Source organism: Rutidosis leptorrhynchoides, chromosome 4 (assembly GCF_046630445.1).
Source record: "Rutidosis leptorrhynchoides isolate AG116_Rl617_1_P2 chromosome 4, CSIRO_AGI_Rlap_v1, whole genome shotgun sequence".
NCBI lineage: Eukaryota > Viridiplantae > Streptophyta > Magnoliopsida > Asterales > Asteraceae > Rutidosis > Rutidosis leptorrhynchoides.
The window spans coordinates 15,536,119-15,549,280 of NC_092336.1; positions in this window are offsets into that span (position 1 = coordinate 15,536,119).

The following is a 13,162-nucleotide window of genomic DNA, read 5'->3' on the forward strand; positions in this document are numbered from 1 at the left end:
CAATTTATTGATGAGAAACGTCTAAAAATTATAAGAGTACGAGCCGCAAAACGCAAAGTACAAGATATTAAATTGTACGAAAGGACGTTCGAAAATCCGGAACTGGGACCAGAGTCAACTCTCAACGCGCGACGCAACGGAGCTAAAATGACAAGTCAACTATGCATATAAATATAATATAATATATATATAATTATATAAAATTATATATATTATATATATATATATATATATATATATATATATATATATATATATATATATATATATATATAATAAGTGTCGGCAAGCTTGCAAACAAAAGATCCTGAGCTGTAAAATGGTGCCATGCGATCGCATGGCCTGGAGGTATAAACTCCATGAGATCGCATGGAGTCCTGTAGCTGCCCAAGTGCTATAAAAAGCAATGAATTCGGACGAATGAATGACACCCTTTTCTTCTTCTTCCTCTGTAATCATAATTATATTTTTAATTATAATTTTAATTTTAAATTAAGTTTAATAATAATTGGGTTATTGTAAGGAATGTTTTACGGGTTTTAAAGTCGAAATTCTGTCCGTGTAAAGCTATGCTATTAATACTCATTGTAAGTTATGTTCAACCTTTTTAAATTAATGTCTCGTAGCTAAGTTATTATTATGCTTATTTAAATCGAAGTAATCGTGATGTTGGGCTAAATATTAAAGACGGGTTAATTGGGCTTTGTACCATAATTGGGGTTTGGACAAAAGACCGACACTTGTGGAAATTGGACTATGGACTATTAATGGACTTCGTATTTGTTTAACTGAATGATAGTTCGTTAATTTAATATAGAGATTTACAATTTGACGTATCTATAAATAACCATTTTCACTCGATCGAACACGATGGGTGGGATATTTATAAGTACTAATAATCGTTCATTTAACCGGACACGGGAATGGATTAATAGTCAATAGACTCATTAAAACGGGGGTGGATTACATACAAGGACACTTGGTGTAATTGTTAATAAAGTATTAAAACCTTGGGTTACACGCAGTCGATATCCTGGTGTAATTATTAAACAAAGTATTAAGACCTTGTTATAGTTTAAGTCCCTAATTAGTTGAAATATTTGACTTCGGGTATAAGGATAATTTGATGAGGACACTCGCATTTTATATTTATGACTGATGGACTATTATGGACAAAAACCAGATGGACATATCGAATAATCCAGGACAAAGGATAATTAACCCATGGTAATAAATTAAAATCAACAAGTCAAACATCATGATTACGGAAGTTTAAATAAGCATAATTCCTTTATTTTATACTCCGTATCATATCGCACTTTTAATTATCGTACTTTTTAATTATCGCAATTTTATTTATCGTCATTTTAATTATCGTACTTTTTAATTATCGCAATTTTATTTATCATCATTTTAATTGTCGTATTTTTAATTATCGCAATTTTATTTACCGTCATTTTATTTATCGTACTTTAAATTATTGCACTTTTATTTATCGCATTTTTATTTATCGTCATTTACTTTACGCCTTAAATTAGTTTGTATTTATATTTAATATTTTACATTAGGTTTTAATTGCAACTTAAGACATAAAATCGACAAATCGGTCATTAAACGGTAAAAACCCCTTTTATAATAATAATAATATTAATATTACTTATATATATATTTATACAAATATAGTTTAAAATAAATATAGCATTAAACTTGGCTAGCTCCCTGCGGAACGAACGGGAATTACTAAAAACTACACTACTGTACGATTATGTACACTGCCTATAGTATTGTAGCAAGGTTTAGGTATATCCACTCTATAAATAAATAAATAAATAACTTGTGTAAAATTGTATCGTATTTAATAGTATTTCGCAATAAAAATATAACTATTTCATATACACCTCGCATAACATAAGGAATTTTTGGTGCCGCTGCCGGGGATATCTCAATAATGCCGAAAGCGAAATGCTATAAAAAATTTTAGTTTTTAAGTTTTTTTTTTAAAAAAAATATAAGTTTTAAAAATATACAAAATATAAAAACATAAAAACAAAATTATATTTCTATGTTTTTAAGTGTTTAAATTAAAAAGTTTATATTTTTTTTATTTCTTTTGTTAAAAGATTAAAACTAATAAGTACATTTTTTTTTTAAAATATAAGTTTTTATTTATATAAATATTTTATATAAAGATAAAACAGAAAAAAATATAATAATTAAAATTGTAAATGGGCCGAACACTGTAGCAGCCCAAACATTTGGCCTGGTATCCACTGCCATGCGACCGCATGGAAAAACAACTAACACCTCATGCGATCGCATGAGGTGATTTGACTGGTCTGGTATCTTAGTCTGTACGATTAGGGTTTTTGTTTAATAATAATTATTATTAATTAATTAGTTAACTAGGGTTTTGATTTAATAATATTTAGTTTTAGTTTTATTTAATTTGTAATATTAAGTTTTATTTGGTTTTATTAACTATAAAATTAATACTTTTATAAAATAAATAATATAAAAATAATATTTTTATAAAATTAGTAATTTTATCATTTTTTTGTATCTTTTTTATAAATTGTATATTTTAATCGTTTAATTCGTAACTTTTATAATATTTATCGTTTGTAACTAGTTTTAAGATATAATTTTTGCCATAGTTTTTTTTTATATATTTCTAGATTTTTAGGTCTGCCGTAAAATCCCTTAAGTGCTTTTTCTTTAGACTAAGATTTAGGTGCTTTAGAATTTTGCGACGCCGTTTTAAGATTTTAGTACTTTTTAAGATATTGCCGTTTTGGATATAGAATTCCTTTAAGCTTTAATACCTTTAGACGCAACTTTTAATATTTAGTTTTTAGACTTTTTAAGTTTCGACGCTGCATTTTATTATTTTTCGACGCTTATTTTTTCGACCTTTTACTTTTCGACATTTTTCGATGCACTCTTTTTCTTTCTTATTTCTCGACACTCTAGTTCTTAGGACATAGAATTCTCTTTACTTTCTTTAAAGCTTCGACGAAAAATTATTTTAAGCGGTTAAATTGATAGACATCCAAAATTTTCTGGTTCGTAGTAATATGTAACGATCCTGGAATTTCCAACGTTTATTTATTAATAATTGTTATTATTAATATGTGTGATAAAACGAATGTATGTTATTACAATTACATGTTGCCATGATTGCCCGAACTTGACTTTAATTGCCCGAAACGTCTTTGTGACACCCGGAACTTTCACGAATAATATTTTTAGATATTATTTACATTCATGATTAGTTTTATTAATCATTTTAATTAACTATGGTGATTAGTTAGTTACATGGGCTTTATTTGGATTCATTTGTTAATTACATACATACTTGGGCCTTTATTAGTATTATTGGACTTTAGAAGCCCACCCTACATCTTTTATGGACTCTTTAGCCCAACTCCCATGTAACTAGTCCATTTCTTTTACATGTAAGTAGTACTTACAAGGGTAACTAGTAGTTTAAAAAGACTTGGAATCTTGTTAGCTCATCTTTCCCATGAACAATCATCCTTTTAACCAACTTTTGAAGCTTTACTTGCAAGTAACCTTTGAACAAACTCCCTCCCCTTTTGTGCAGCTGAAACCGTGAGCCTAGGCTCCCATATGGAGTGATTTTTGTTCCATTTTTCATTTACTTCATTTGCTACATTCCTCTCTCATTTTCACACACTTGTTTCCTCTCAACTTTCTCTCTTTTCTCTCATCTTGTAAGTGACTTGAAACAAATAATTATCTTCTTTTCTTGACAACAAAACCGACTCCATTCATCTTCATCATCATCATTCTTTTGTTTAAATGTTACTTGTCTTTGATTAGTAGTTACTTGAATCTTGTTGTTAGTTACTTACTTACTAGCTTTCAAGAAGCAAACTTATTAGTTTGATTTTTTATCTAACTTGTTCTTACAAGGCATACAAGAACATAAAGTATCTAGTTTATGTTCTTCATTTATTGTTTCAAAAAGTTTGTAAGTTCATGATTGTAAAACTCATACTTGTAAGTCATGTTAGTAAACTTTAAAGTTTACTTTCTTAAAGATCAAACTTTGGTTTGAATCTTTAAAGTATGAACAAACCATGAACTAATTACTTGTTACTTAGTTTATTTACTTCATGCTATGCACTTTAATTTATGTTTGTTGGTTGTTATTGGTCAAATGTTACAAGTTAACTTTGATCTCATTAATCTTGAACTTAAAGTTAACTTTAATGTTCAAGAACATATAAATGAAACTTTTAAATTATAACTTTGTATACTTATGCTTGATCTAGACTTTTGGGTCTTGGATCTTCAAGATCTAACTAATAACTATGTTCTACATCTTAAGATCTTGATTAGTTAGTTTATTTTCAAGTTTAGAGTTCAATATTTCTATTATAGTTCATGTAAGTGTCAAACCTAAGACTTTGATGTAACTTTGGTTCATCAAACTACATGCAACTCTTAAGTGAGTTGTGCTTCATGTCTTAGACTTGCACTAGGGTTATGATGGTCAAGACTTGGTTAAGATGATGTAGATACATCAATGAGTTATAAACTTGAAGCTATATGCATCAAGGATGAGAACCATGATGAACATCAAGCACCAAGACCACCGGAACTCACTTAAACTTACTGTTTCTGTCCAAACCCTACTGACCTGCTGTTTCTGTAACATACCATTAGACCTGGGCTACTGATACCATGATTTTTAGATAGAACTTTTCTAGTAGATAACTTTTCATATAGGACTCGTCTTAATCCGAGTTACGGTTTAGGATTTATGGCCCTCCGATCGTCACTATGTCCTTTAACGTTGTGCAGAAATTTCTGACCTACTCGCACTTAAACCGTCACCACGGTCAAACGAAGACGAGTTTGCTTCTGTAAATTTTACCACACTTAAAGGACTCATATACGGAGCCATGACCACTGGTCTCACCTTAATTCAGTAAGGGTAGAGGCCGTGGTGACTGATCGAAGTCAGCTTTTGTTATAAACTACTTTCATGAACGAAACCTACTTTACACCTTTTGTTAAATGATAAATGATGATGACCCTTAAGACCTTATTTACATACTTTTAAACCTATTTGGATGATTTACTGACTTAGTACTATTTGACTTAGGTTGAGGACCCGTTTGGACGACCTTCATTACTTGCTTACTTTCTGAGTCATACTTTACCGCTACTTTATCATTGTGAGTTATAGCATTCCCTTTTTACTTTAACTATTTTGGGAACTGAGAATACATGCGTATTTTATGTTTTACATACTAGGCACGAGTACTTAAACTTATATATGTGTGGGTTATACAACGGCATAAACATTCCCTTTAGCTCGGTAACGTTTAATCATTGGTTTTTGAACCGTGAACGCGAATCTTAGATATGGATCCATAGGGTTTGACATCTCCACTCGGGCTAGTCGCGCTAGCATTTAACGAGTGTTTAATACTTTGTAGACATACGCACTTGCCAAGTGTACTTTCAGGGGGTGATATATTATTAAACATTAAGTTAGTTACCGAGTGCCCACGGTTGAGCATATACTTAAACATACGGATTTGGATTACTGTTTTGAAACGCACTTTGTAGCACTGAAATCTCGTGGCCTACCTTACATACTGTTATACTTAAACTATAGCTCACCAACCTTTGTGTTGACGTTTTTAAGCATATTTTTCTCAGGTGCTTAAGGTTATTTGCTTCCGTTGTCGTGCTAGTCTTGCCGTAGACACCCGCTGCTCTAGTGTTATCACCGCATGAACTGTTTATCTTGCATTCAAACTTTAATACATTTGAAACTATGTTTTGTAATGACCTAAGGGTCTCATACATTTATTCGTGCTTGCTATTCGTAGAAGCATACTGTTGGTGTAAAAACAATTGACGTCGGTTATGACGTCATCTTTTTATCGTGAATGCAACTTCTTTTATTACAGCATATAGTACTTAACCTTGTAATGATCCTGTCATTGATGATTCATACACAATGGTTTTGTACGGGGCATCACAGATGGTATCAGAGCCAGGCCCCGGACCAAACGTGCACAGCGAGGACGCTGTGTTCCATTAGGGGGAGGATTGTAACATCCGTGTTACATCCGTCCCACATCGGTTGGAGAGGGGAATGAAGCATGCCTTATAAGGGTGTGGAGACCTTTCCTAGCATGACGCGTTTTGGGACCACAAGCGCAGCAGATCTCATGAAAACTCTGCAGTTAAGCGTGCTCAGCCGAGAGCACTACCAGGATGGGTGACCTCCTGGGAAAGTGCTCGTCGTGTGTGGTTCCCAAGAAAAATCCGTGAGCAACCTACGGGGGAGACAAGGGTACGTCCCTATCTCTGCAAAGCGGACAATATCATGCTACGGGGAATGTTTTACTTGGGGTGTTACAGATGGTATCAGAGCATTGGTTGTAGGGAATTAGGTTGCATTAGTGAGTCTAAGACCGACCCGAGTAGGATTCACTAATAGGACTAATCTACAACTTGCTAGTTTACATGTTTCCGCTGAACTTACTGCATGCTGCTGCTTGCTTTTACTGCTATATGTCGTATGCTACTACATGATTTCACTACTGTATGATATCACTTGCTTTCGATTGCATGCTACTTCTGTACGATTCGTTATTATTGCCATACTACTTATTGTTATACATGATTTAAACTATTGGCCTAATACGTGCTTGCTTTATGACTTACTGACATGGAAAATTTATTTTTCCTTGTTCAGATGTCGGATGTACCACCTGCTAGCATTTTGGGCAGTTTAGACTCTTCAGCTACTCCACCTACTACCGTTGCCGATCCACCGGTCCCGCTACCCATTAGTGATCCCGGCGCTTCTACTTCCGGAGCCAGTAGTAGTACACCTGCCCCAGTGGCTGCTTCCGATGGATACGTAGGCCCTACGGAGATTCCAGCTCCGTCTACTCCCGGACCCTCGGGGTCACAGCCCCGCATCGGTGGGATTGAGATTCCCGCGGAGTTCGGGGAAGGGCCATTTCGTAACCATATGCGCACGCCTTGCCGACGCACTCTCGACGGACGTTTAGTGCCGATTCCGCCAGGCAGACACAGAGAGATGTTGGCCGCCTTTGGACTACCAGTTCAGCCACCCGTGTCACCACCACATGATTCTGATGATCCTTCATCCGATGACTCCTCTACAGATGACTCCAGTGACTTCGACGAAGAGAACCTTGATGACGTACCTATACAGACACCCTCCACCCCGCCGAAGAAGCGGTACCGTCCTGACGGCACCGTCATTCCAGGGGTGAATGTAGGTCGTGCTTTCACTGACGCTTTTGGTCGGCGTCGGAGGGTTACTGCCCGTAAGCGGCTTGTTCCGTACCCTGCCGACCCACAGATACATAAGGCACCTCGTTACGTGCTGACTATTTCTGGAGCCGGGACATCTGCACCTCGTTTCGTGAGGGCTTCACCACCTGCATCACCGGCACCATCTGCATCACCGGCACCATCTGCACCACCGGCACCACCTGCACCACCAGCACCGCCTGCCCCACCAACACCCACTGTCGAGGAATTGACAAGGGAGGTGGGAATCCTCCGAGCTCGGGTTACTGAGCTCGAGGAGCAGTTGGCTCAGGTTTTAGACATCCTACACCCACCTCCACCGTAGGACTTTTGTATTAGATTTCATGATGTAATCTAGTTTTAGTTTATTGTATTACTCATGTATTGTACGGACTTATTCAGATGTATGAAACTTATTATTATTAATGGAACTTTGCGTTATTTAATTCTTGCACGATGATCTATTTACGTTACTGTACGATAATTCTGTGGTATTTGTACCTAGATGCATTATTTAATAGCATGTGATGTTTTGATTCCATGTTGGTTAATATATACTATATTATTACATATTGAATGCTGGATTTTGACTTAAGTCAAAATTTTTGTTTAGAACATCATGACCAATGGAAGAACCACACCTACCGCAGCCCAGATTGAAGACATGATCAACGAACGGGTCGCCGCGGCCCTAGCCGAAAGAAATCTCCAGGCTCCACCGCCACCACCACCAGTTATCCCACCCGTTCGAAATGGGTGTACTTACAAGGAATTTCAGAGCTGCAAACCGCATAACTTCAGTGGAACCGAGGGACCGGTTGGTCTCACCAGATGGTTCGAGAAACTTGAATCAGTATTCCGAGTTAGCAATTTTTCGGAGGACAACAAAACCAAGTTTGCATCTTGCACGCTATCTGACAGCGCGCTAACATGGTGGAACACGTTAGCTCAAGCAAAAGGCATTGATGAGGCGTATGCTACGCCATGGGAGGAATTCAAGGCTGCTATGATTGATGAGTATTGTCCGAGAACCGAAATACAAAAGATGGAGATGGAATTCATGCAGCTAAAGGCCGTTGGGAACAACCTTGATGGTTACAACAGGAGATTTTTGGAACTAGCTCTTATGTGTCCGACAATGGTCACCCCGGAATTCAAGCGTATGGAGAGATACTTCTGGGGACTCCCTAAGTCCATCAAAGGAAACGTCACATCGTCCAAACCACCGAATGTTCCCGAAGCAATGCGCATGGCGCATACTCTCATGAACCAAATCATTATTGATGAGCTGGAGAAGGTTAAGTTTGAAGCTGGTAGTAGCGAAAAGCGAAAGTGGGATAATAACAACAACAACCTCAACAACAACAACCACCACAACAACAGGGGGAGAACCTATGATCAGACCCCCACCAAGAGGCACAACAACGGAGGAAACCCCAACCCCAATAACAACACCAACACCAAACCGAACTACAAAGGAACCTTACCACAATGCAAGCGATGCTACAAACACCACACTGGGTATTGCAATATTGTTTGTGAGAAATGCCAACGGGCTGGGCATATTGAGAAAGACTGCAAGGTTACCACTTTGAATGGGAAGCCGAATACCAATGGACCTAAGAAGTGCTACGAATGTGGACAGACGGGCCATTTCAGAAATGCGTGCCCAAACAAGCGAAAAGATGGCGGACCACCCCGTGGTAGAGCTTTCAATGTTAATGCAAGGGACGCACGCGAAAACCCCGACTTGGTGACAGGTATATTCACAATCAACAATCTTTTAGCTTCTATCTTGTTTGATACTGGTACGGATAGAAGTTATGTATGTAGACATTTTTGCGATAAGATTCATTGGTCATTAGTCCCGTTAAAAGAGAGTATGCTTGTCGAGGTCGCCAACGGTAAACTTGAGAAAGTTGACCATATTAGTCATGGAGCTATTATCAACATAGCTGGTGCAGATTTCGAAATTGATTTGATACCTATCAAACTGGGAAGTTTTGATGTGATCGTTGGTATAGATTGGTTGAGCAAGATAAAGGCCGATATTATCTGTAGAGATAAAGCACTTCGCATACCACAAGGAGATGGCGAACCACTGATCATCTATGGAGAGAGATGTACCTCGAAGTTGAACCTCATTAGTTGTGTGAAAGCGCAAAAGATTATGAAGAAGGGACGTTTTGCTGTCCTAGCACATGTGAAAGCGGTAGAAACTGAGGTGAAGAGCGTGAACGACGTTCGAATCGTGAACGAATTTTCCGATGTCTTCCCAGAGGAACTGCCTGGATTGCCGCTGCAGAGAGCCGTAGAGTTTCAGATTGATTTAGTGCCAGGAGCTGCACCTGTAGCTCGCGCACCTTATAGACTCGTACCTTCCGAGATGCAAGAACTACAAAGCCAACTGCAAGAACTACTTGATCGAGGATTTATCCAACCAAGCTTCTCTCCTTGGGGCGCACCTGTTCTGTTTGTGAAGAAGAAGGATGGATCCTTCCGTATGTGTATCGACTACCATGAACTCAATAAATTGACAATCAAGAATCGGTATCCTCTTCCACGAATTGACGATCTTTTTGATCAACTACAAGGATCGAGCGTTTACTCAAAGATCGATTTGCGATCCGGATATCACCAGCTGAGGGTGAAGGAAAGTGACATGATGAAAACTGCATTCAGGACCCGTTATGGTCATTATGAGTTTCTCGTGATGCCATTCGGTTTGACAAATGCACCTACCGTGTTCATGGACCTCATGAATCGTGTCTGCAAGCCGTACTTGGATAAGTTTGTTATTGTCTTCATAGATGACATCCTCATCTACTCCAAAAGCGAAGAAGAACATGAGCAACACCTCCGACTAGTACTTGAACTCTTAAGACAAGAGCAACTTTACGCCAAATTCTCCAAGTGTGAATTTTGGTTGGAGGAAGTTCAATTTCTGGGTCATGTTGTGAGCGACCAGGGTATCAAAGTTGATCCCGCCAAGATTGAAGCCATCAGCAAGTGGGAGACCCCCACTACTCCAACGCATATTCGCCAATTCCTAGGTCTCGCCGATTACTACCGAAGATTCATTGAAGGATTTTCTCTGATTGCGCGTCCTTTGACTGCGCTGACTCACAAGGGCAAGAAGTTCATTTGGGAACCCGCACACGAATCAGCATTCCAAACTTTGAAGAAGAAGTTGACCACCGCACCTATCCTATCACTTCCCGAAGGCAGTGACGACTTTGTTATTTATTGTGATGCATCGAAGAGTGGTTTTGGTTGTGTACTGATGCAGCGATCAAAAGTTATTGCCTATGCCTCCCGCCAATTGAAGATTCACGAGCGGAACTACACTACTCATGATCTTGAACTTGGAGCCATTGTCTTTGCGCTCAAATTATGGAGACACTATTTGTATGGAACTAAGAGCACTATCTTCACCGATCACAAGAGTCTCCAGCACATCTTTGATCAGAAGCAACTGAATATGAGACAGCGTCGATGGATCGAGACGCTCAAAGACTACAATTGTGAACTTTGTTATCACCCTGGCAAGGCCAATGTTGTAGCTGACGCTTTAAGCCGAAAGGAGAGGACGACACCTCTTCGTGTTAGGGCTCTGAACATCACCATCCATTCGAACCTCAACAGCCAGATCAGAGTAGCCCAAGATGAGGCTCTCAAGGAGGAGAATATATCTCACGAACATTTGAACATACTTGTCTCTCGATTCGAGGTTAGGGAGTCTAGACTCCGATGTTATGCCGGAAGAATTTGGGTACCTCTTTATGGAGATCTACGAAACCTGATACTTGATGAAGCACACAAATCGAGATATTCGATTCACCCTGGAGCAGGCAAGATGTACCACGACCTTAAGGAACGGTATTGGTGGCCGAATCTCAAGAAGGACGTTGCGACTTATGTTGGAAAGTGTTTGACTTGCTCGAAGGTCAAAGCCGAGCATCATAGACCTTCTAGTTTACTTCAACAGTCGGAGATCCCACAATGGAAGTGGGAAAGGATCACAATGGATTTTATCACCAAGCTGTCAAAGACAGCGGGCGGGTGCGATACCATTTGGGTTATTGTTGACCGCCTTACCAAATCTGCACATTTCTTAGCGATGAAGGAAACTGATACAATGGGAAGACTTGCTCAATTATACATCAAGGAGGTTGTATCTCGTCACGGTGTACCTTTATCGATCATCTCCGATCGCGATCCCCGTTTTGCCTCTAGATTTTGGCGTTCATTGCAAGAAGCCATGGGAACTCGTCTTGACATGAGTACTGCATATCATCCACAGACTGACGGGCAAAGTGAGCGAACGATTCAGACCTTGGAGGACATGTTGCATGCATGTGTCATTAATTTTGAAAAGGCCTGGGAAAGGCATTTGCCACTAGCCGAATTCTCGTACAACAACAGTTATCACTCTAGCATTAATGCTGCACCTTTTGAAGCATTGTATGGCCGTAAGTGCCGATCTCCTATTTGTTGGGCCGAAGTAGGCGAAAAGCAAATCACCGTACCCGAGGTAGTCCATGAAACGACATAGAAGATTGCTCAGATCCAAGCTAGACTTAAGACTGCCCGCGATCGTCAAAAGAGTTATGCCGATCTTAAACGTAAAGACTTTGAATTCAACGTTGGTGATCGTGTTATGTTGAAGGTTGCACCTTGGAAAGGTGTGATTCATTTTGGAAAACGTGGAAAGTTAAACCCACGATACATTGGTCCTTTTAAAATCTTGGAATGTGTTGGACCCGTTGCATACCGTTTGGATCTACCAGCACAATTGAGCTCAGTTCATCCTACCTTCCATGTGTCAAACTTGAAGAAGTGTCTTGCTGCACCTGAACTTATCATACCACTTGAGGAACTTACGATTGACTACAAACTCCACTTCGTGGAAAAGCCTGTTGAGATTATGGATCGTGAGATCAAAACTTTGAAACGCAACAAGATTCCGATCGTCTGAGTGCGATGGAATGCCAAACGAAGACCTGAGTTTACTTGGGAGCGAGAGGATCAAATGATGCGGAAGTATCCTCACCTTTTTCCGACTCCTCCATCTACCTCAGCTTAAATTTCGGGACGAAATTTTCTTTAACAGGTGGGTAATGTAACGACCCTGGAATTTCCAACGTTTATTTATTAATAATTGTTATTATTAATACGTGTGATAAAACGAATGTATGTTATTACAATTACATGTTGCCATGATTGCCCGAACTTGACTTTAATTGCCCGAAACGTCTTTGTGACACCCGGAACTTTCATGAATAATATTTTTAGATATTATTTACATTCATGATTAGTTTTATTAATCATTTTAATTAACTATGGTGATTAGTTAGTTACATGGGCTTTATTTGGATTCATTTGTTAATTACATACATACTTGGGCCTTTATTAGTGTTATTGGACTTTAGAAGCCCACCCTACATCTTTTATGGACTCTTTAGCCCAACTCCCATGTAACTAGTCCATTTCTTTTACATGTAAGTAGTACTTACAAGGGTAACTAGTAATTTAAAAAGACTTGGAATCTTGTTAGCTCATCTTTCCCATGAACAATCATCCTTTTAACCAACTTTTGAAGCTTTACTTGCAAGTAACCTTTGAACAAACTCCCTCCCCTTTTGTGTAGCTAAAACCGTGAGCCTAGGCTCCCATATGGAGTGATTTTTGTTCCATTTTTCATTTACTTCATTTGCTACATTCCTCTCTCATTTTCACACACTTGTTTCCTCTCAACTTTCTCTCTTTTCTCTCATCTTGTAAGTGACTTGAAACAAATAATTATCTTCTTTTCTTGACAACAAAA